Genomic DNA, 25,672 nt, shown 5'->3' with positions numbered 1-25,672 from the left:
CAACAGATTCATAAAAATAAAAGCCTGAAAAGGAAGGGGAGAGGAATGGTGTCATCAAAAATGGCAGAGTAAACACCTCCAAAAATTCTCTTCTCCAAAAAAAACCAGTAAGAAAACAGGCAAAAATGTGGGGCGCCTGGGTGACTCAGTTGTTACGAGTCCGCCTTCGGCTTAGGTCATGATCCCAGGGTTCTGGGATCAGCCTTGCACTGGGTTCCCTGCTCAGCAGGAGGCCCGCTTCTCCCTCTTCCACTCCCCTTGTGTTTTCCCTCTCTCACTGTGTCTCTCTCTGTCAAATAAATCTTTAAAAATCAAATAAAAAATCAAATAAAAAGGGGCGCCTGGGTGGCTCAGTGGGTTAAAGCCTCTGCCTTCGGCTCAGGTCATGATCCCAGGGTCCGGGGATCGAGCCCCGCATCGGGCTCTCTGCTCAACAGGGAGCCTGCTTCCCTTCCTCTCTCTGCCTACTTGTGATCTCTGTCAAATAAATAAATAAAATCTTAAAAAAAAAAATAAAATAAAAAAGTCAAGCAAAAATCTCAAAAAAAAAAAAAAAGAAAAAAAAAAGAAAACTGGCAAAAATGGTCAGAACCAACTTTTTTCAAACTCTGGAAATTAGCAGACTTGCAACAATTTGGGGGAATATTTATTCTAGAAAAAGAGTTGAATTTCAGTAAGAATAGTGAGCTTTATAGCATTTTAACTTGACCCTAGTTCCATTCCCTGTTCTCTAACTCTGCCATTGCCTTGAAAACTACCAGTGGCATTTGCAGTGAAAACCAGAGGGCAGGCAGCCACCAGAGGGAGAACTGGGCTAGAGCGCCTTCAAAATTTCATTCCCAGGAAATTATCATTATTTGACCTATCTGGTGGTTCCCTGGAAGATCCCACTTCTCTATTTGAATGGACATGGAACTCACCTGGGGAGGGGAGAAAATCTGCTTTCCAGAGTTCCCCCATATCATTTAAAATGTTCAATTTTCGGGGCACCTGGGTGGCTCGGTCATTAAGCGTCTGCCTTATGGCTCCAGTCATTATCCCAGGATCCTGGAATGGGGTCCAGCATTGGGCTCCCTGCTCGGCAGGAAGCCTGCTTCTCCCTCTCCCATTCCCCCTGCCTGTGTTCCCTCTCTTGCTACCTCTCTCTCTGTCAAATAAATAAATAAAATCTTAAAAAAAAAAAAAAAAGTTTTTTCAAGTAAAATTCACAAGACTGGCAAAGAAACAAGAAAGTATGGCCCATACACAGGAAAGCAAACAATCGAAACAATTCCTGAGGAAGTTGGATTTACTAGACAAAGACTTTTTTTTTTTTTTTTTTAAAGATTTTATTTATTTATTTGACAGAGAGAAATCACAAGTAGTCGGAGAAGCAGGCAGAGAGAGAGAGAGGGAAGCAGGCTCTCTGCTGAGCAGAGAGCCCGATGCGGGACTCGATCCCAGGACCCTGAGATCATGACCTGAGCCGAAGGCAGCGGCTTAACCCACTGAGCCACCCAGGCGCCCACTAGACAAAGACTTAAAATCAGCAATTTAAAAATACATTGAGGGCGCCTGGGTGGCTCAGTGGGTTAAGCCGCTGCCTTCGGCTCAGGTCATGATCTCAGGGTCCTGGGATCGAGTCCCGCATCGGGCTCTCTGCTCAGCGGGGAGCCTGCTTCCCTCTCTCTCTCTCTCTCTGCCTGCCTCTCCATCTACTTGTGATTTCTCTCTGTCAAATAAATAAATAAAATCTTTAAAAAAAAAAAAAAATAAAAAAAAAAAATAAAAATACATTGAAAGAACATATGTAAATACATGTAGCAGATGTAAAAGAACTAAAAGGAAGTATGACAGTGCTATCTCAGTTAATAGAGAATACCAATAAAAGATAAAAATTTTATTAAAAAAAACAAATAGAAATTCTGGAGTTGAAAAATATAACTGAAATTTAAAAATACACTAAGTGATTCAACAGAAGACCTGAGCAGGAGTCAGCAAACTTGAAGAGAAATCGAGTTTATTCAGTTTAAAGAGTACAAAGAAAGAATGAAGAAAAAAGAAAAGAGCCTCAGAGACCTGTGGGGCGCCATCAGGCATATAACAGGACTCCCATAATGAGGGGAGAGAAAGTACAATCACTGAACTCTACCTCTGAAACTAATAATACATTATTACATGTTAATTAATTCAATTTAAATAATATAAAAAATTTTAAAGGGTAGAGAAAGAATATTTGAAGAAATAATGGCTAAAAGCTTCTCAAATTTGATGAAATTTGGTTGCATTATAGCTGCTTTATCAAAAATAATGACTTCAGGGACACCTGGGTGGCTCAGTGGTTAAGCATCTGCCTTGGGCTCAGGTCGTGATCCCAGAGTCCTGGGTTCTAGTTCTGCATCGCACTCCCTGCTCAGCGGGAAGCCTGCTTCTCCTTCTCCCACTCCACCTGCTTGTGTTCCCTCTCTCACTGTGTCTCCCTCTCTGTCAAATAAATAAGTAAATAATCTTAAAAAAAAATCACTTCAAACAAAAAGATGGTAACAAGTATTAGCAAGGATGTAGAGAAACTGGAACCCCCATAATTTGCTAGATGACTGTAAAATGGGATAACACTTGTTTTTTTTTTTTTTTTTTTTAAAGATTTTATTTATTTATTTGACAGAGAGAAATCACAAGTAGATGGAGAGGCAGGCAGAGAGAGAGAGAGAGGGAAGCAGGCTCCCTCTGAGCAGGGAGCCCGATGTGGGACTCGATCTCAGGACTCTGAGATCATGACCTGAGCCGAAGGCAGCGGCTTAACCCACTGAGCCACCCAGGCGCCCAACACTTGTTTTTTTTAAAGACTTTTTATTTATTTACTTGAGAGACAAGAGATTGCAAGTAGGCAGAGAGGCAGGCAAAGAGAGGGAAGCAGGCTCCCCACTGAGCAGAGAGCACAATGCAGGGCTCAATCCCAGGGCTCTGGGATCATGACCTGAGCCAAAGGCAGAAGCTTTAACCCACTGAGCCACCCAGGCACCCCTGGGATAACACTTTTGAAACAGTTTGGCAGTTCCTCAAAATGTTAAATGTAGTGTTACCCCATGACCCAGCAATTCCGTTCCTATGTACATACTCAACAGAAATGAAAACTACACATCACATAAAAACCTGTACATAGGGACGCCTGGGTGGCTCAGTTGGTTAAACGGCTGCCTTTGGCTCAGGTCATGATCCCAGCATCCTGGGATCGAGTCCCACATTGGGCTCCTTGCTCAGCAGGAAGCCTGCTTCTCCCTCTGCCTCTGCCTGCCACTCTGTCTGCCTGTGCTCACTCTCTCTGAAAAAACAAACAAACAAACAAACAAAACAAAACCTGTACATAAATGTTCATAGGAACATTGTTCTTAGTAGCCAAAACACACAAACAATGCCAATGTCTACCCACTGGTGAACAGATGTGGTGTATGTGTTTGTAGCACATACATGTAAAGGAACGAAGTACTGCTACAAACTACAATGATGAACCTTGAAAACACTGTGTAAGTGAAAGAAGGCAGACCCAAGAAGGCACATATTATATGACCCCATTGATATGGAATGTCCAGAACAGGCAAATCCCGAGACAGAAAGCAGATCACTGCTAACGGGTTTCTTTTTGGGCTGATGACAGAGTTCTGATTAGAGCCTGGTGATGGCTGCACAACTCTGAAAATACTAAAACATATGAACTGTAACTCATAGAGGTATTATCTTAAAAAATATTCCATCTTTCATTGCCATTTTCCTTATGTAACTTCTCATTTAACAGCAAAATGTACATAATAAAGAATGAGTCTCCCAGCGACACCTTTAATGCCAGCCTTAGTCTCCTGTTCCTACTTCATGAGAAAGCTGCTAACCAGAATCTAGAAATGTGACTGCCAAAAAGGCCCACAAGGACCCCCTAATCTAAGCCTGGCAATTTTCAGACGATGGGGATGGTTTCCATGAAGCAAGCGGCTCAACCTAAAGGACATCACTCTCGCTCCCATGCAGCTCAACGGGGGTCTGGCAGCCCGTCTTCAACTTGTGACATGACTGGAACTTGTGTTTCCCAGTCACCTCAGCACAAAACAAGAAACCCGTACCTACTCTTGACTGCTTCCCACTGGAAGGGACACACATCACCTCCCCTCATGGCCCTCTGGCCAGACTTAGTCACACAGTACCAAGGTAAGGACAAGAGAGGCCGGGAAGGTAGCGTGTTGCGCTGCCCCGGTGGTGATGGCAATTCTGATCCCAGAATTGGGACAGGCTATTAACATGTAATGCAGAGTCTGCGCAGTTGCTTTCCACAAGCCAGGAGATTCTGAACGTGGGCTGCTCCAGGCCACAGTTCTTTGCTGTGAGTATGTATGCACCGCAGGGAGTAGTAGGCTGTGCGGAGGGAAAGGTCACAGATTCTTTTGAGAAACAGAGGAGAAAACACTCCTAGTCAAACATACATCCAAAACACTAAAGCTTCCACTCCATGAAGTTTTGGAATTGGAGCTCCAGTGAAGAACCACCTGCCCTCCATTCTCCCTGTGCTTCGGCAAAAACCTGTATATGTTTAAGTGATTCTAATGAGACCGCTTAAGTCCTGCAGTCTAGTGGGGTTCTTCCACAGGCAGAGAGAACATGTGAGCCCCTTAAGATGAAAACTGGTTTTTACTTATTCTTAACAGATCTGTTTACTCCTGTGCTGATCTTTGCTGTAATGAAACTAGACCGTGTTGAAGTCAAGGAAATATCATGGCATTGAAATACCATTCAAGTTCTACCATTTTCAAATGGGATTCTGCCAAGAAATACTAAGCAGAAAAGGTGGTGACATCCATTTTAAGGAGTTGTCTTCATGGTAGTGATCATCACCCCTGACAAAATTGTTGAAAGCTAGGTGATAGGTACATGAGATTCATCGTATCATTTGCTCTACTGTTGTGTATGACTGAACATTTCCATAATAAAAAGTTTTAAATGGAGCTCCTGGGTGGATCAGTTGGTTAAGCAACTGCCTTTGGCTCAGGTCATGATCCTGGAGTCCCGGGATCAAGTCCCACATTGGGCTCCCAGCTCTGCAGGGGCTCTGCTTCTCCCACTGACCTTTCCACTCTCATGCTTGCTCTCTTTCTCAAATAAATAAAATAAAATCTTAAAAAAAAAAAAAGTTTTAAATGCACACAAACATGCACAGAAGCACCTGGACTTATCCCTTCTGTTATTTTTTTTACACAGATTATTCCCAATGCTTAATGTTTTCCTAATGCTTTCCCCCCATATTTATCGGCCTGAAGAGCTAAAATATGTTCAATCCATTTAAGGACATTTCTGTATTTTCTTAAAAAGAATTTTCACTGGGAAAATACTCATCATGTATGGATCCATTATTCATATACACTGTGGAATCCATATACATTGTAAGGACCCCAGAAGTTAGCTTTAGCCCAAACTTGTAAGCTTTAAGTACTTTATTCGTAAGTTTTAATGCTGCCTGAAGAGTTACAAACACGTAGCTAAAAAGGACATTTTAGGAGATAAATCACATTTTCCCAACACCACAGTAGTTTGCTAAAATTCTTAATAGATTAAAACTGAAGTCAGACCTGATTATGTCATTTAAAACATTCCTTTCTGCAACCCAAATTATTAGCAATCCAATTTCACACGATAACAAAGAACATGCTTGAAACTAGACAAAGATTAAGTATAAAAGGGTTTTCTTATATCCATAACTGACAAGATATAAAAAGTGGTCTAGTCAGCCTAAGAATATCTGAAAAGCTTCCCTTTATAGAGAATATTGCGGACAAGAGAGTGACCCTGGGGGTCGGCTAACTGGGTGGAATCCTGGCTCTGCCACTTACCAGCTATGTGACCTTGGGCAAGTTCTTTAACCTCTCTGTGCCTAAGTTTCGTCGTCTGTAAAATAGGGATAATAACAGTAACTACTGTTATTGAGTTCAATGAGTTTATACACATAAAGCACATAGGATAATATCTGGCATATTCTGAGCACCGAGTATTTGATGATCTTGTATTATCATTTCCGCACAATAAGTGAAAGTAAACAAGCCTTGTTAGCCCTGCTTGTCTGGAAAAGAGTATAGACAAAGGTCCTGTAAAGTCACCCAATCCCTGAACAGAGTAGAAAACTATGTATCCTAGGGGAGGAGGCATCACATGCTTCAATGATGTGATAGCTATGATTTGTGAACACAGAGAATATTTTAAATCCATTTCAGGCATTAAGCCAACAGAGAAAATGGGAATGAAGAGCAGTCCTATTGTCAGCAACAGGATGGCACAAAGTAGATTCATTTCAGGATGACAGTCTAAAGAAATAGGCACATGTACTTACCTTCCCACTGGCCCCAAATCCTGAAGACCTAACAGTAAAGACAGTCACAAGGCAATCACAACATAACAGAAATGAGAAGGGCCGAGGGACAGTCTTTTTAAACGCTGCCTACTTTCTGGAAGAGAAAGCAGAGGGAATTGTATGATACGACAGACCACAGCAGAGCCAGACACTTCCCAGAACATGCAGAGCCAAAGGCAGGCAGAGAGGCAGAGCCCTTTTTCCTGGAGGAGCTGGATCAATGCCCAGCTCTGAGTCAGCAGGTAAAGAAATCAGGAGTCGGAAATAGGTTCATCAACCTGACCTCCTCCACACTTCTCACTCCTGGTCATTCACTCAACCAACTCTTACCAAGACAAAAGGCTGTTGGAAAAACAAGAACCTTTTCTCAATTACCTATATCATCAACCACTTCTTCACTGATAAGGATCACCAGACAGTAGGGAAAAAACCCTAAAAAAACAAAAGACAATAAGGGACACCTAAGATGAAAAGCAGATCAGACTCCAGAAGAAACATACATTTTAGGTCCCTGAAAAGAAATTCCAACTGGCATCCTTAGAGAGATATAGGATAATGCATCCTTAAAACAAAAGCAAGCAAACATAAAGGAAGCAGGAATCAAGAAAGAATTCTTAAAAATAAGAATTCTGACTGCTAAGGTAAAAAAGAAGGGAAAAAATAAAATGATAGTAGAATAGAGTGTACATATTTGCTTATATATTTTGAAACAAGCAATGGAAGAAGAAATCAAAAACCAATAATAATGTTACCTATGTGGTATAGAGAAGAACAAAGGCATGGAAGGAAGCCATAATTCTTTCAATCTACCTTGCTTTATAGTTTTATCTTTAGAACCAGGTAAATATTTTATACAATTAAAAGACAAAAGCAAGTAAAAAAGAAAGCAATCCCTAAAAATAAAAAGCAGACAAATGAACCTAAACTATCAAATGGTGGCATTACCACACAGAGAAGGATTACTTGAAGTTTATAATTTTTTAAGATTTTATTTATTTATTTGACAGAGAAAGACAGTGAGAGAGGGAACGCAAGCAGGGGAGGGGGGAGAGGGAGAAGCAGGCTCCCCACTGAGCAGGGAGCCTCATGCAGGGATAGATCCCAGGGCTGAGGGACCACAACATGAGCCAAAGGCAGAAGCTTAACGACTGCGCCACCCAGGCGCCCCTACTTGAAGTTTCAACAGTGTTTTTTACTATACCTCTCTGGTGTTACTGTCACCAAAGGAGAACAGACACAAATACAAAATCAAAGAAATAAAAATCCTTCAAATCTTCATCTAAATTTGAAATATCAGTCTGAAATCAGGATTTACCTTTTAATTTCTTTTTATATCTTTAATTTCTTTGTACATCTTTACTGAAAAGACCTAGAAGGAGTCAAATTCCAGTTGTAATGAATGCCCCTAATATTACTGCCCACCAAAAAATCAGAGCACCTTATAGAAATGGCTGATTCTAGATCTGAGGTCAGAAACAAAAAAGATAAGACAGGAATTTAAGGTAAGAAAGCAAGGAACCCCTCTAATCTGCCTTGTGTCAAAAGGCTCTCAGTCAATCTGAAGAATAAACTGTATTAATGACCAACAATGGGACAATTTAAGCATACAAACGAAACAAAACAAAAAAACCTCCCCTGGAGCAAAAATTATTAAATACATAAAAATTAATTATTTTGGGGCCACCTGGGTGGCTCCACCGGTTAAGCATCCAACTCTTGTTTTCTGCTCAGAGTCTGATCTCAGGGATTTCATGGGTCATGGGATTGAGCCCTATACTGGGGGCTATGCTCAGTGGGTGACTGCTTGGATATTTTCTCCCTCTGTCCCTCCCCCGCATGGTGCTCTCTCTCAAATAAATAAGATCTTTAAAAAAAACTAATGAGTTTGGACTTGGCAATAATGTCCTGGATAAAACACCAAAGCACAGGGAATGCCTGGGTGGCTCAGTCGGTTAAGCAACTGCGTTTGACTCAGGTCATGATCCCAGGGGTCCTGGAATCGAATAATAAATATATTTATAAAATAAATATAAATATAAGTCTTTAAACAGACAAACCAACTACCACAGCACAGGCAACAGAAGAAAAAAAAACAGACAAACTGTACTTCCTCAAAATTATAACTTTTGTGCATCAAAGGACGCTATCAATAGAGTGAAAAGGAAACACAGAATGGGAAAAGATATATGTAAATTGTACCTCTGAAAAGGATTAATATCCAGAATATAGAAAGAACTACCTACAACTCGAAAGCAAACAAACAAATCCAATTTTTAAATGGGTGAAGGATTTCAATAGACATTTGTCCAAAGAAATCGATAAACACATGGAAAGATGGCTCAGCATCGCTAATTATCAGAGAATTGCAGGTCAAAACCACAAAAAGACACTACTACAAATTCATTAGGATGGATATTATTAAAAAAAAAAAAACACAAAATAAGATGTTGGCAAAAATGTGGAAAAGCGGGAACCCTGGGCATCATCGGTGAGAATATAAGATGATAATGCCACTGTGGAAAACAGCAGGACAGTGCTTCAAAAATTTAGATATATAATTACCATATGGTCTAACAATTTCACTTCTCAGTATATACACAAAAGAAGTGAAAGCAAAAACTTGAACAGATATCTGTATAGCAGTGTTCACTGTAGCATTATGCATAACACCCAGAGGGTGGAAATAAGACAAATGTCCATAAACAGATGAATGGATAAACAAAATGTGGTACAACCATAAAACAGTATATTCTTAAGCCTAAAAAGGACAGACATTCTGATACATGGTTCAACATGGTGGCGGTATCAGTGGTCTTAAGAAGGCAGAGATCATGGTCTCTACTTCCAAAGTCACAGCCAGGTAACAGGATCATTAAGCACCCTGTTTCTCAAGCTCAGGTGGAGAGTGAAGAGTAAGGTGCAGGGAGAGTGCTGGATGCTTCTCTGGGGGAGCCTGTCCTTCATCTTTTCCATCTATTTAGAGCCTCTTTCACTATGTGCACACACACGTGTGCACGAACACACACACACACCTCATTTCTCTAGTCAAATATGTTCATCTGTTCTTTCATTTGGGGGTTTTGCAACTTAACTGATCTTGCCCAAATTAATGATCAAGTGTAGATGAACCTTTCAAAAATGATAGATAAATGGCCGATAAAGCACACGAAAAGATGAGTGGTATCGCTAGCTGTCAGGGAAATGCAAGTGAGAACCACAAGATACCACTAACCACTGGGATGGCTTCATTAAAAAAGATAGACAACACCACATGCTGGGGAGGATGTGGAGAAACTGCCTGCGGGAATACAGTCTGGCAGAACTTCACCAGATTAAACATAGAAGTACCAGATAACCAAGCAATTCCACACCGAGGTATGGTATTTTTTTTTTTTTTTAAGATCTTATTTATTTGACAGAGAAAGAGATCACAAGTAGGCAGAGAGGCAGGTGGGGGGGGGGGGCAGAGCAGGGTCCCTGCTGAGCAGACAGCCCAATGAGGGCCTTGATCCCAGGACCCTGAGATCATGATCTGAGCTGAAGGCAGAGGCTTAACCCACTGAGCCACCCAGGCACCCCATTAGGTGTGGTATTTCAAGAGAAATGAAAAATACGTCCACAAAAAAATCTGTATATGAAGTTTATTATTCATAACTGTTAAAAAAAAGTGGAAACAATCCAAATGTCTATCAACTGTAGAATGAATAAACTAGATGTAGGAGAGCCATGTGATGGAATATTATTCAGGCATAAATAAGGAGAGAAGCACTGATCCATGCTACAACATGTATGAGCCTTGGAGACACAGTGCCAGGGGAAAGAAGCCAGACACAAAAGGCCACATACTACATATGATTCCATTAATAAGAAACGTCCAGGACAGGCAAACTCATTGAAATAGAAAGTAGATGAATGTCTACCTAGAGCTGAGGTGGATGAAAAGAATGGAATGACTGCTACTGTATACAGGGTTTCCTTCTAGAGTGATAAAGATGTCCTCAAATTCATTGTAGTGGTGGCTGCAGAATTCTGAATATCCTAAAAGGCACTGAATCACATACTTTAGATAGATGAATTGTATGGTATGTGAGTTATGTTCAATAAAGCTGTTAAAAAAAAAAATAAAGATGAACCACTCCATAAACATTCCCTCTTCAGAGGAAAAAAACACAGAAAATTTTTTCTTCCCTCCAGTCCGTAACAATGTAAATCTCAATCTACCCTTGATAATACAGAGACGCCACAGGAAATTCTTTAGGGAGATTAGTGAAGTTATTGTCTGTGAAGTTCAAAGCCCAACCATTTCCATGTTTTTTGTCAGTTCAGAATGACACGAGCCATATTTAGAAATGCACTCCAGAAAAATGCTTTGAAGAATTTTATTCTCAACATTCATGAATTTAAAATATCTATTCAGGCAAGAGAAAATGCCTGAAAGATTTAGTTCTTTGTTCTCTTAGTCCTAGGACTCTACTTTTTTGGCTCCCTTTATAAGAATATGTTATCACACTAAAAAGAGCGAGACAATTTTGTATGGGAAGATGCTTGTGGTCCTACCTCTCCTCCCACCCCTCTGGCCATTCTCAGTTGCCACTGGGAGCTCCTCCTCCTCTGACCTGAAGCACTGTGGTTCCCCAGAGCTCCATGTTGTGCCTTGTCTGTTTCTACGACCAACATGGTCTTCCCGGGAGGATCCCTAAGTCCATCTCTCTAGCCCAGATTTTTCTCCTGTGCTCCACATCCCAAATATTCATTGGCCAACTGGACAGGTCCCCGAGTCAAGTATCCATCACCAACACTCTCCAGGCTCTCACTGTTCTTTTCCTGCCTTGGTGGACAGCATTACCATCTACCTACTTGATCTACCATCTGCCTGTAAACCAGAAACCTGGCAGTCACCTCTACTCCTCAATCTCCTTTACAGCCACTTAGTCATTTAATCATACCCCTCCTGCCTCTTTAATATCTCTCCAGTCTTTTCCTTTTTCTCTACCTTCACTGCCAATCTAAAGTTTGGACCTTCTTTTCCTCTTGCTGGAATTATAAGATGAGCCTCCTGAGTGATCTTCCAAACTCCTTGGCTGCTCCCTTCTGGCTGCTGTGTGACTGTTCTAGATCCAACAAAATCACTTGCTCTCCTACTTCACATGTGTTACGGCTCTCCACTACCCTTCCCAACTGTCTTTTCCCACCCCTCTGCCCACCCCTGCAGTCTTCCCACTCACCATCTACATGCTCAATTCCCTCTGCCTGGCAAATTCTCCTAGTTTATTCTCACCCCTCCTGGATGTCTGACCTAGAAATCACCTCCTTTGAGACACCACCTTGGCAAAAAATGAGCTAGGAGGCCCTCTGTGTGCTACCGGAACACCTTGTCTTTAGCCCCGTCTTTGCAGAGTCATGGCTGTATTGCAACATACTGTATCACGCCACCGGTTTCCATGTTTCCCCACCACCTCCAGTCCTCGAGATCCCTGAGCTCATTCAAGATAGTCAAGGGTGTTAAGCACACTGTAAACATTCAGCAGGTATTTGTTGAATGATTGGCGCATCCTCAGTATTTATTTAATGGAATTTTGTTTTGTTTTGTTTTGCTTTTACAGCACTCATGGAGTCAGTGTTGCCATCCACAGAAGCAGCAGTTAAGTGCTAAAAATAAGCCTCTGTCAAATAAACAAATATAAATAAATAAATAAATACATAAATGAAGTGACTGACGATTTGCCATATTCATGAGAGTACTCCTCAAAAAAACAGACAATTCATTAAGGGCCAACAACCTGTCAAGCATTAAACTGAGCTTTAGAGACCTAAGCTCACTTAATCCTTGCTAGAACCCTAAAATAAAAACAGCTGACATTAACCGAATGGGTACTTGGGGCCAGGCTCTGTATTATCTAATTTAATTTTCACAATGACCCTGTGAGGTAGGTAAAACATCTAGAGAGGTTAAGTGAGTTTTTCAAGTTTTTGCCACTGGCCGAGGTGGAAGTCAGCAACAGAACTGGGTTTGGGGCCTGGTAATCTGAAGCTGCGCTCTCCACCGCACTATTCCACCTCTGTCGAATACCTAGACCTTGGCGTTCTGTTTATCACTCTTAGAGCGGATGGCTGAAAGCTGTAGTCTTCTTGGAATTGACCGGAAGTTGAGATGAAGTGATGGAAAGTAAAGTGATCTCTGTTTAGGAGGTCATACCCATACCTATTGCTGATGACACCCAAATTCAACTCTTTGCTCAAGACGTCTCCCGGCCAGGACCAGACTCATGAGTAATCTCCTCAGGTACTTCAAACTTCACAAGTCACCCTTCCATTCCCTGCTCCTCCTGCTATATGTGCTGTTTTGGCTAAAGGCACTACCAGCCCTGAGCCTAACCGTAAGATGTTGTCCCAGACAGTCGCCGTCTTGTTCCTTTGGCTTTCTATCTCTTACATTCAATCCTGCAGATTCTGTTCACCTTGTCTCCAGCAACTGCTCCATGAACAAGCTACTGTTACTGTTACATTCTAGATGCCTTTCATTTTCTCCTTTATATACACAGTGTTCAGCTTCCCAGGAAATAGCCTTCTGAAACAAGCAAGATCAAGACTGAGAGAAAATGCTTTCTATGAGGACCAGAAGCCAAGATGTCAGATGCTCAGGCCCCAGTTCTTTCAGTGGAAGCACACAGAAGGGGAGATATACTTCAAAGCTGGCTGATAGACAATAGCAAAATCTAACTGGGAAAACAAAAATGTATGAGAATGTTAGATATTGGAATAGAAACTAACAAATGGCTCCAAACCCAATGAACCAAACATTCTTTTTTATTCCAATTTACAAATTTAGAAGTCAGCCATCAATCCTTTAACACAGTGGTTCGCAACAAGTAGAGGAGAGGATCCTTCACACGCACCCAGTTCAGGGAACATCTGGCAATGTCTGGAAACACTTTTTGGATGTCACAACTGGGGGAGTAGGGGAGTGCTATGGATAGAGGCCAGAAAAGCTGTTAACTATGCTACCACGCACAGGACAGCTCCCTTGTTCATTCAAAGCCAAAGAATTATCCACCCCAAGATGTTAATAGTGCCACTAGAGAAACTGCTAAACAAATGCTTCAAGCACCTTCCATGTTCAAGTTACCTAATGTATAAAAGGTTACTTCTTTCTGAGAAGATGATACAAACTTCTCCCTAAGCGAATCTCCCGCAAGTCCACAATATGATAAGAGTCATCAGGGGAAAAGAAAAGGGTAAATGCTAAATAGTGTTTAGAAAATAAATGCCATGAGTTCAGAGGAAGGAGAGCACCACAAAGGCTAAGGCCCTTGTCAAAGATCTCAGAGAGCAGAGAGGGCCCCTAGAGGCAAGGCTCCCACCTTGGAGGACCAGAACCCACCTTTCCAGCCTTACTTAGAACAGGTCCCTTTACCTTTTGCTTCTGCTAAACTGTTCACCCATGTCAGCAGCTGGGCCACAAGGCTACAATGTCCCATTCCTACTGTTACAATGGAGAAAAGCTCTCACCTACTACTTCCCCAAAGCGCTGCGCTACAACTGAGCAGCATCCCACCCCACCAAGGGTGAGGAGGACATGTCATCATCTCAACCCAATCACAAAACCATGTTCCTATGATTCTTACAGGAAGGAGGCAGTGAAAAAACTAAGGAGGAAAATGTTTTAAATGGCTCCTGCCCTTGTCCTCTGCCACCTAAAATCAGTGCCAGAAGCTGCCTCATTTCCTGTAGTCGGTTGGTAAAAATAGGAAGTGGGGGAGGAAGTTCACAAAGCAGAAACAAAAGTAATCACTGCCTTGCTTCCTGAACACAAATCACCGAGCAAGGAGGGTATCATTAAAACATCAAAATGGAAAGGCAGGCATGGAGAGCCAAAGCCAGAGGAAAGGAAGTGACACTTCTGGGTCCACCAGGCCCAGATGACTTCAACACCCAGAGACTGCCCCCAAAGAAAAATATGTGCAAAACTGAACACTAGCCCATTGAACAGAAACAGTTCCCAAGAAATTAATACTAAGCATGTTAATTTCAAAAATTGTGCAAAAACTCCAGAAACATTAAAGTTCTATCAGAGTAAAAAATATCAATGAAAAAGTTTTAAAGAGGCCAAGATTATTATTTTTTCTGTTTAAGAAATGACTACTAAAATTGCTGTTAATGCAAAACAAAAACTTACCGAATAACTGATCAGTTGACCAAAAAAAAAAAAAAACCCCAAAAAACAAAAAAAAAACAAAACAAAAACCACAAAAAAACCTACTAAATAAAAATTCTGATCAACGTTCAAATCTACCATAGTTCAAATGAAGATGTTTCTATATGCCTCCTCCAACAACAGAGTCAACCCTGCGAGTGGTCCCTGAATGCTCAGAAATGCTCCGGGCACCCAGGATGCAGAGGGAGGGCCCTCCAGGAGCTTCTGGTCAAATGGCAGAACAAACTACCCCCACATGGTGACATGTGACCACCTCTTGTCCTGACACTTGCTCTGTAACATTTATCACCACAAAATAGGACATTCCTCTATAATAACAAAGGATGATATTAGTGGATCCGAAAAGCTTTTTTTTTTTTTTTTTAAGATTTTATTTATTTATTTGTCCGAGAGAGAGCACAACAGCACAACAGAGCAGCAGGCAGAGGGAGAAGCAGGCTGCTTGCTCAACAAGGAGCCCAATGTGGGGCTCAATCCCAGGACCTCAGGACCCGAGCTGAAGGCAGACGCTTAATGACTGAGTCACCCAAGCACCCTGAAAAGCTTTTTTATTCAGTCATCTACAAACAAGTGATAATTTAATTTAAGCAGAAGAAAAAATTTTCTAACCATAAAGTCAACAGAGTTAAAATTTAGTTTCAAAATAGAACAGGTTTTTTTTTTTTTTTAAGATTTTATTTATTTATTTGTCAGAGAGAGAGAGCGCACAAGTAGCCAGAGAGGCAGGAGAGGGAGAAGCGGGCTCCCCACTGAGGAAGGAGCCCGATGTGGGACTCGATGTGGGACTTGATCCCAGGACCGTGGGTTCTGACCTGAGTCAAAGGCAGATGCTTAACTAACTGAGCCACTCAGGTGTCCCTCTCTTGTACATTTAAAAGTGTTTATGACTCCTATTTCCTGATGAACTCCAAGCCCACCAAGATCCTTTGGCTTTATGGAACCGTCTTGGGTTAAAATGTGAAAATATGTGTATCTTAGAATTGAATAAACACGGTTCAGGAGTAGATATGCATCAAGCTCAGAGAAATGTAGTGAAATAAGTAAGATGCAGAACAATGTGTATATGGGCCCATTTGTGTAAAAAAACAAAGGGGAGAGAGAGAGAGATACACCTGAGCCGAAGGCAGACACTTAACCAACTGAGCCACCCAGGCATCCCCCAAATAGCACAAATTGGTGGGGGAAAAAAAAAGATCGAGTGTGTTAACAGTTATACAAGATGAAGGGTAATTTTGTTTAAATTGAGGGTATTTTGGGGGTGAGGAGAAAAAGAGGAAGATCAAAGTCTAGTTTATTTTTTAAATAGTTAGTAGAAAAGTAGAAAAGTAAATGAAATGGATGGTAATCACCATATATTCAGTTTCATACCAAGAAAAGTGGTGAACATTTAGTGGGAGAAAAAGAATCCATTGCCGGTCCTGCTGAGGGCCGATCTAGCTATTTGTCGAATTTTCTGGTGATAAAATCAACCTGCTGTATTCTAAGGCTTGTGTTTAGTTTTCTTATAAAATCAAAAGAGTAATCCAAGGGGCACCTGGGTGGCTCAGTGGGTTAAAGCCTCTGCCTTCGGCTCAGGTCATGATCTCAGGGTCCTGGGATTGAGCCCCACGTCAGGCAGCTCTGTGCTCGGCAGGGAGCCTGCTTCCTCCTCTCTCTCTGCCTGCCTCTCTGCCTACTTGTGATCTTTCTCTCTGTCAAATAAATAAATAAAATCTTTAAAAAAAAAAAAAAAAGAGTAACCCAAAACCTGTTGCCCTTAAAACAAAACAAATATTACAACTTTTCAAAGAATTTTATTAGAGGAACACTCTGAGCCAAAACACTTTATTAAATAAAAATCTTCCGGGGCGCCTGGGTGGCTCAGTGGGTTAAGCCGCTGCCTTCGGCTCAGGTCATGATCTCAGGGTCCTGGGATCGAGTCCCGCATCGGGCTCTCTGCTCGGCAGGGAGCCTGCTTCCTTCCCTTCCTCTCTCTCTGCCTACTTGTGATCTCTCGCTGTCAAATAAATAAATAAAATCTTTTTAAAAAATAAATAAAAAAAAAATAAAAATCTTCCAAAGAAGCTAAAAGCAGAAGGTGGGGGGCAGTTGACACCGCCTTGCCAAGGAAAGGTTTATCTACATATGACTACCACTTATCACCAAAGGATAAATGATTTTGGTTCTGAAGCTTTTGAAAAAGTCTGCTCAGGTGAAACCAGGTTTTTGATGAACTAAAATGGTGCTGGACCATTAGAAGTTTTCACATCCAATACAGCCAAACACAATGAACATATTCACAGCAACAAATTGTGATGCTGATAGAAATCAGGGGATAAATTAAGGAGAATGACTTAAAGTAAATCCTTTTCTTTTTTTAAACTGAAGTATAGTCGACTGAGAAAAATCATTTTTTAAAAGCCACAAGCATTGAGGTAATTATTTCAAACCCAAAAAATCTACCTCTATTAAAAACCACGAGTTTATTTTTGTTAGTATGTTACATCATGAAAAGGCCCTGATGCTCCCCAGCACCCCCCACCCCCATTCCCCAGGTAGGGAGGATAGCCCTACAGAGCAGGCCTGCAGCAGGTTACCATCATCTGACTTTGAGACTCTGCCGCTTCTCCACACCATGAGCCTTCACATACTAAGACATCTACCGAGGTCCTACTATGTACATGACACTGCTCCAGGCACTGGGGTAGCGGGGTGAATGAAACAGACATAAGTCCTGCTCTCTGGGAGCTTACAACCTCATGGGAGAAAAAGCTCATGCTTTTACCTTGTAGGTCAGATGCTACACAGTACATGGGGCACCTGGGTGGCTCAGTCAGTTAAGCGATTGCCTTTGGCTCAGGTCATGATCTCAGGGTCCTGGGGTCAAGTGCTGCATCAAGCTCCCTGCTCCATGGGGAGCCTGCTTCTCCCTCTTCCCCTGCCTGCTGCTCGCCCAGCTTGTGCTCATGCCCACACACTGTCTCTCTGGCAAATAAATAAATAAATAAAATCTTGAAAAAAAAAGAAAAGAAAAGGTGCTAACAGTATCAAGACATTTCTTGGAAACAGGCACTGACAAAGTACAGTAGTTATGGTACGGGTTTGGGAGTCAGACTGACCTAGATACGAATCCCAGTTCTTAATAATTATCAGTTACGAGAATGGCACTTATTAACTCTACGCCTCTGTTTCTCTGAACTCTGTGCCTCAGTTTCTTCAGTACAGTGGTGAGGCTTAAGCCCATAAACCATAGCACTTGGCACACCTTGAGTCTCACTCAGAAACTGGGGCCATCTGCTCTGAAAGAAGCTGGACACTAGTCAGAGGAAAGCATTTTCTCTTCTAATGAAATACTTCACGCCAGCCTACCATTCATGGGGGGGAAAACCAAACTCTTCCTCCTCAAAATACCACAAATCTACCAAGTTTTTAAAAAAGATTACTTACCTTCCTGCTGTTCTGGCCCCAACTCTCAAGGTCCTGGCAACAAAGTAAAAGGAGGACTGCCTTGTGTCCTCCAGAGGGGAAGGAGGTCAAGGCTCCTCCCATTTCCCTGCCGGCCACTCCCTCCTGTGCCAGCCCCAAACTGAAGGAAGACAGGCAAGGACAAGGCTCAAAGCTATTGTGGCGGCATTCTCTGCGACCTTGAGACCCAGGCATGGGATAGGTCGTTGGGAACTGGGGAGAGATTGCTCTCCCCTTGCCTCCCTTGCCTAGGTTACCACAGCCTGCAGCACTCAGGTCTGGGAGCTGAGCCAGCTTCCCTCTGCCTCTGTTCCCAGGCAAACGCATCCACCTCTGGGACCTGGGGGTGGGGTGAGGGAAAGACTCAGGTAGTCCCACGTTCCCCGTCATAAATGCCACCTCACTGGCACCTAATCCCCAAATTATTCCTAATAAGAAAATTGGATTTTTTCCCAGGTAATCTCTAGCTCGAATTCTGCACTCAAAAGCTATCCCATTAAAGGGAGCCTGGGTGGCTCAGTAAGTTAAACCTCTGCTTTCAGATCGGGTCATAATCTGAGTCCTGGAATCAAGTCCCACATAGGGCTCTCTGCTCAGTGGGGAGTCTGCTTCCCCCTCTCTCTTTCTGTCAAATAAACAAACAAACAAAAAAATCTTTAAAAAACCCGAAAAACTTTCCATTAAGATTCTTTGCAGTTGGGGCGCCTGGGTGGCTCAGTGGGTTAAGCCTCTGCCTTCGGCTCGGGTCATGGTCTCAGGGTCCTGGGATCGAGCCCCACATCGGGCTCTCTGCTCAGCGGGGAGCCTGCTTCCTCTTCTCTCTGCCTGCCTCTCTGTGTACTTATGATCTCTCTCTCTCTGTATGTGTCAAATAAATAAATAAATAAAAATCTTAAAAAAAAAAAAAAAAGGTTCTTTGCAGTTACCAATTTGAAAAAGCACAGATCAGACAGTGACCCAGACACAAGAAACATAGACAAAACAGTTAAAAAAAAAAAAAAAGTGATACCATCTAGAAATGAGTCCTAGCAACAGACTCAGTAAATGTAGAGGCAGAGATCAGAGATACTCACGGGCAACACAGTCTGTAAGCACCACCTGGAAGTGGCCCACAGGTGCTGCATTAAGGGACTCATTAAGTAAATTACACAGGGACATCTCCTGGCCATTTCAAAGATCAAGGTCCAGCTACCACATCTCATCAAGCCTAAGATGTCATTATAAATCACATCATTATTTTATATAGGTAAGAAAAACTGCCATATAACGATGACCTGTCATCACAAGCTAGATCCCAATTTCGGGCTCCCCTCAGGCTCTTTCCTGTCTCATTTCTCAGTCTGTCTGGGGCACACATCACCCTTGGAACCAGTCCCTGGGTGCCCTTTTCTCTTTTTGTAGAAGTTACCCACATTTAAGATTCAGTGTTTGGATGAAACCATCCTGGGCCCCTTCAGTCCCCACGGAGTCTGTCTCGAGCCCCTGCAGCCCCCGCTGCCACTGCTCGACACTAGCCTATCTTCGTATGGCTTCCCCTCCCACAGAACTGCCAGCGCAGGGCGACAGGCTGATCTCCTCTTTGCTCACACTGTGGTGCCCAGCACCTGCCCATATTGCTGCCAGTCGGGAAATGGTCTAAGAACTTCACAAATATTAAGTCATTAACATCCCACTATAAGTCCAGGAGGCGTGTTACCACCCCCATTTTCAGAGAGTGTAAAAGGAGGTAAAGAGAGGTTGAGTGACTTAGAGATGAATGACCAATAGGTGGCAGAGACAGAAACCAAACCCAAGCAGTCTGGATAAAGTCCTTGTTCTTACTGCCTGTGCTACTCCCTCTCTCAGTGACTACTACGTACATGGAAAACACTTCAAAACTTGTTTTTATTAACTCTGAATTGAAAATATAATACACATATACAGTGAAAAGAAAATCATCCTGTACAAAAGAGTATATAAGACAAAGCTAGGTCAGCCTAACAGCCTAGATTTCTGAGGCCTCATCCCAAGGCAGCCACTGTTTCTTTTCTATCATTCCAGAATTTATTTTCTACACTTAGAAACCTATTTCATGTTTCTCTCTCTCTCTCCTCTTTGTTTTTTTACACAAATGGGTCCATATACACATTGTTCTGCATCTTACCTGTTTCACTACATTTCTCTGAGCTTGATGCATATTTGCGCCTGAACTGTGTTTATTCAATTCTAAGATACACATATTTTCACATTTTAACCCAAGATGGTTCTATAAAGTCAGAGGATATTGGTGGCGTGGAGTTCATCAGGAAATAGGAGTCATAAAGGCTTTTAAATGTACAAAAGAGGGACGCCTGAGTGGCTCAGTCAGTTAAGCATCTGCCTTTGGTTCAGGTCAGAACCCAGGGTCCTGGGATCGAGTCCCATATCGGGATTCTTGCCCTGCCAGGAGCCTGCTTCTCCTTCTGCCTGCTACTCTCCTTGCTTGTGCACATGCGCACTCTCTCTGACAAATAAACTCTTTGAAAAAAACAAAATTTAAAAAAATGTACAAAAGATACTAGGTGTTAACCTTGCAACAGTGTGCAGGCTGAATCACCAGGCAGAGAGACCTACCAGCTGACACTGGACACATCACTTCTGTAACGTAAGCACCTGCATCACAAGGTTGTTGTGAAGACAGAACAAGGTAATATACACAAAGCACTTGGCACCAAACCTGGCTAGCATAGTGAGTGGAAGGGATTAACATCTCACCTGACACATTGTTAGTGCCCAATAAGTTACATATTGTCATTAATAATTTCTTCAAGAGCTGGCCCTGCCTTCCTCTCCAATCTCATTTCCCTCCACTTCCATATTTATACCTGTCCACCCTTTACCCTAAAGCTCCTTCAGCTCACACACCTCCCGCTTGTTCCCCTACTCCTTTGTACCTGTCATGGCCTCTCCTCTTACTGTGGTGCTGTACTAATCTTCTCCCAGTGTACTCAGCTTAAGCCTGTCCTTCCTGGCAACAGGTGGATTCTCCGGATGAGCAGTCTGGGCAGAAAGTATCTGTCACAACTTCCCCTCTGATTCTCAGCTTTGTCAATGTACTCAGGAGCAAGGAGGTCCAGGGCAACTGAGTCAGGCCGCCTAAATTTAAAGATGGCTATGTACTAACCAGAAGACCAGTTACTAAGTTTATAAATATTAATGAGGGCTAATATTTACTGAACACTTAGCAGGTGCCAGGCAACAAAGAGGAAGGTACTACCATTCTCCCCATTCTATTGAGGGGCAAAGAGATTAGCCAGCGCCCCAAGACGAGGATCTAATCTGAGCGATTTGGATATGGAGCTCGCAACCATTCACGTTCTCTCCTTGGCTGGGAGCGTGGAAGCAAAGCAAGGGAAAGATTCTCCTGCCTAGAAAGGCATCAACAGAGATGTACCCAACTGTCTGGCGGTGCAGAGGCTCACTGGAGGACTGCACACAGCTCCCCTGGCCAGGGCCCCCAGGCAGTGCTACAGACATATCACCCAATTCCTCTCCTGGACCTGTCACCCCAATTTCCACAGACACCATCCCAACCCTCTCCTAGAAATGCAGTCTTTTCTTCTGAGGATACAAAATTAAGTTTAAGCATTCTGGCTACGAACACATTCCAATCATGCCTTCTTGGGGTTACAGCTGGGTCATTTTGGTTGAACTTAAAGTTTTCCTGAAATTCTCCAAACCACACATAAAAAATGTCTCTTGGTTTGTATCTTCTCTATAGACAGCACTTTTATTCTCATGTCATTCTCAGATGATCACTGATTCATTCAACAAATACTTGATTGTTCCCAGAACAGTGTGTTCTAGGTCCTGGAGCAGTGAACAGACAAGATCTCTGAAACCTGGGGGAACTCATTACATGTCCCCCACTTCTAGGCACTTACGATACTTTATGGCAATTGCTTTTTTTAACTTTTTGTTCAGACTGTGCCTTTCAGCTCTGTAGTTTAATTTTCCACTACAGTAACTCGCCCATACTGTAAAGACTCCATAAATGTGAGTTAACTAAATTAATAAATAAAATCACTGGATCTCATCTTTCTCATCCAGGGTGGGACCAGATTATGTCTAAAGTCCCTAAGAGCAAAGATACAAAGTCTAAATCAAGTTGCAGGCATAGAAAGCAAATGGCGTATGCAGCCCAAATCAAGAAGGAAAAGGAGATGGGATAGGTCCTTGGAGTTATGAAGGACAGGCCACCTTGGCAAGCAAGGAAGGGCTCCCTAAGCTGGGCAGAATATGGCCTTGAGAACATGACCAGGGTCAGCTGGAGATAAAGAAATGACCTGTAGCACAGTCTGAGTTGAGGTCACTGCGTGGAGACAGGAGTGAGGAGGTGAAGTGGTTCTCCGCCTGGAAGTCACATACTGGATGAGTGGGAAGGAGCATGTTTTTTGGTTAAGAGGTAGAGGCACAAAGCTAGGCCTCAGAAAATGCTCACAGGCAGACGTGGAAAGAGAAACAACAAACTCAAGTGAAAAAGCACAGTCTCCAAGTTAAGAAAATGACCACAATAGCTCCAACTCAAGAAGGCCAACCAAAAGAAGATTGACAACAACAAGAAAATCTGGCTCACCATGCCAAATATTTATGGTCAAGGTCAAGGGAAATGAGTAAGCAGCAGCCACTGCATCTATCAATTGGGCCCCAAGAGCAGTTTCAGGAGCGATAAAGACATCTGAAGCACAAACCCTCACAAGTTCAGGCTCTATGTTAACTTGTACTAAGAGAAGAAGGCATTCTTTTTTTTCCCTTTCCTTTCCTTTTTTTTTTTTTTCCTCTGTAACTCCAAAGTAGAGTAATTCCTTTTCAAACCAATATTCTTTCTTCACCTAGGAAGGTCATCATTTTCCACAAAGGACAACATCTCAAGAGGGAAAGAAAGAGAGTGGACACCCAGCCCACGTAATGCCCCAGCCTACTAGCTCTTAGATACAATTATTTTCCTACAGACTTGGAAGACCCGCTTGACATAAAGCTTCTGGTGTATTAGGCTCCAGGATTGAAACAGAATAAACATTTAGTAAGATTTCAGCAGAATCATGTGCAACTTGTTTAAAAAAAATTTTTTAAAGGATGCTTAAAACATGCTGTCTTCCAAAAATCCAGAGATAATTTTAGATTGAAAAAATCTAGGCTTGCCAAGGGAATCTGAGAGCTTTTCTATCTTGGTCTCCAATGCTAACCTACGTATTCGAGTGCAAAAATAGAGGAAGATTAGAATCTCAAATGCCAGACTGAAAAGTTGCCACAACAAACCTGAACTCTTCATATGGAGTTTGTTATCTTGACAGCAAGAAAGAAAATGAAACAATAAACTTTTCACTTTAAAAGATAAAAAAGAAAAAACCTTCAAACATGAACTATTTCCTAGACTTGTAAAGGAAATTAAGAAAAAATAAAAGATACTGCGAATGAAATTTAAAAAGCATACACAAAATCCAAGTATCAATTTTGTGAGTAGTCCCTTATAAACACATACTGAGAACTTTAGATCTAAAAATGACAAAACAGCAGTCAGAGCTTAGTCAATAAAACTGGGTCAACCAACCATTTGGAAAATATTTCGTATCTTACACCGAGACGAAATTTTAAGTAGAAATTTTTAAGCTGAAAGTTAAAAAAAAAAAAAAAAAAGCCATGAAATGAGGAGTAAAAATGAGTGGAACTTTTTATAACATCGGGATGGAGAATTTTCCAAACATGTCAGCAAAGGAAACAAATATACCTTATTTTTTAAATGAATGTTACCTTTGACCTCATTTGTAAATTTATGCTAAAACAATCAGAATTATCCTGTGACGAACTGGAAACAATCTGCGTGTTCATCCGTAGGGTTTGGTTACATTATGGTCTACAACGGTAAGTATGAAATCTATGTAAGTGATAATACAAGTGAAAGAGACCATTTATTGGTATTAACAAAATGTTAGCAATGCCTGCCCCTGAGTGGTAGGTGGGCGGACGACTGTCATTTGAAAAAGTATCCTCTCGATACTTTCTGTGTTGTCTCGAATGTGAGGAGAAAGAACTGCTTTTATAATGGGTGTGAAGGGGCGGGAACAAGCTACTTTCAAATTGGGGTCCCCCAACCTGAGTGTTCATCTGGCAAATTTTGCGAGGAGTATAAACAGAATTCTTATCGTGCCAAGCAGGCATGCTTCTTTCCTCGCACCGCGCGGAGCAGGAAGACACACCCCTGACCCTGCAGTCGCCCCACAGGCGTGGGTCCTTCATCCCCCGCCCGGGCCCCGGCGGGTCCCCGCACAGCCACCCCCGGGCCGACTGCGCCAGCAGGCTCCGCCGGGCCGGAAAATCGTGTTCCTCCGCTGCCCCGCACGGCGGGGAAGGTGCGCGCAGCCGGCCCGGCAGCCGCCGGGCGGCGTGAGGGCCGCGTCTCCAGCCAGTCCCCGCGGACCCCGGCCGCCCACAGGCCGCCGTGCCTCCGCGGACTGCTCCGCCGGCTTCCGGGAGCGGGTGCCCGCGCCAGCACGACCTCCTCGGCCCCGGCGGCCCGAGGGAGCGACCCCACCCCCGCTCCTCTCCAGTCCCGCGTCTGCGGGGTCCCCCAGCGCCCCCGGTCCCGGGCACGAGCCGGGAGGCCCCTCCGGGCTTCCGTCCGCCCGGCCAGCGCCCCCAGAGCCCGGCGTCCTCCACAGCGGACGGGCAAGGGGCGGGAGCCCACGGCCCCGCGCCCCGCGGCCCCGAGCGGAGCGGCGCCCCGCGAGCTCGTCCAGACGCCAGCCCCGGCCGCAGCCCACCGGCCGCCCCCCAGCCCGCCCGCCCGCCTGTCCGCACCAGGTAGCGCCCGCTCGCGCCCGCTCCTCACCTGCGACGCGCCCCGGCCCCCAGCGCACCGCCCGGACCGGCTGTGTACACCGGAAGTGACGTCTCCAGCCCGGCCCCGCCCCCGCCCCAGGCGGACGCCGGACTGGCTGCTGACCCAAGGGCTCGAAGTCGACCCCCCTGGCGCGAGCCGGGAGGGGGCGGCCCTGAGCTTCCTACCCCAGGCGCCGGCGACCGCCCTGTGGGATTGCGTTAGGGCGGGGTTTGAGGACAGGCAGCCCGAGCCCGCAGGGCCACCCGGGTCCTCCTCTGTGGCTTGGCCCCTGGGCGGGAGGGGTTAGCTGCGTCCTCACGTATTTATTATTGAAACAGAATACTAAAATACTGAGTGCTTGCTGGATGCCGGGTCCTGACAGGCACTACAGGGACCGGGTAATGAACGCTCTCACCCTCACAGGTTTATTCTCTAGTGGAAACACCATAAAATTGTCACAAATACACATGATGAGACAGTGCCAATTGTGACAAGCGGTAGGAGGGGAAAGTGGAAGAGGGAGGGAGAGAGAGTCCCCTGACCTAGTGTAGGAGGGTGATCAGGGAATTCTTCGCCCAGAAAATAGAGCAGGAGATGAGGTCCTAAAGGGAAGAAGGAAGAAAACAACTTGGAGAAGCAGAGAGGAAAGCACGGTTAGGACAGAAGAAACAGCAGGTGTCTTCAATGGCTTTGTGTTCAAGAAACGAGGGTAATAAGATCTTGCCAGAGAGCAATGGGGAACTATTAAGTTTTAAGCAAGGGGTGATTTTACCATACTTGTGGGCTTAAAGGGATTACTAGGGATATAGCT

At 43.5% G+C, this 25,672-nt stretch overlaps 1 protein-coding gene across 4 annotated transcripts in view; it reads right to left on the bottom strand.

Moving 5' to 3' along the window:
* The window catches only part of GARRE1 (granule associated Rac and RHOG effector 1), an 81,971-nt gene extending 57,005 nt beyond the window's left edge, over positions 1 to 24,966 (bottom strand). The window contains exons 1-2 of one of the 4 annotated variants that reach the window (XM_059151976.1): positions 24,871 to 24,927; positions 5,850 to 5,904 (exon numbers count right to left, since the gene is read on the bottom strand). The gene's annotated coding sequence lies outside the window, so the exon portion shown is untranslated. Of the gene's footprint in view, positions 1 to 5,849; positions 5,905 to 18,005; positions 18,162 to 24,870 lie in introns of those variants that run through there. The other 3 variants (XM_059151977.1, XM_059151975.1, XM_059151980.1) reach the window with 3 other exon arrangements.
* Between the last annotated feature and the right edge of the window lie 706 nt (positions 24,967 to 25,672).

This window comes from Mustela lutreola, chromosome 16 (assembly GCF_030435805.1).
Source record: "Mustela lutreola isolate mMusLut2 chromosome 16, mMusLut2.pri, whole genome shotgun sequence".
Classification (NCBI taxonomy): Eukaryota; Metazoa; Chordata; class Mammalia; order Carnivora; family Mustelidae; genus Mustela; species Mustela lutreola.
Note: the sequence above shows the minus strand (reverse complement) of the source record. Positions and strands in the feature narration are given on the sequence as shown.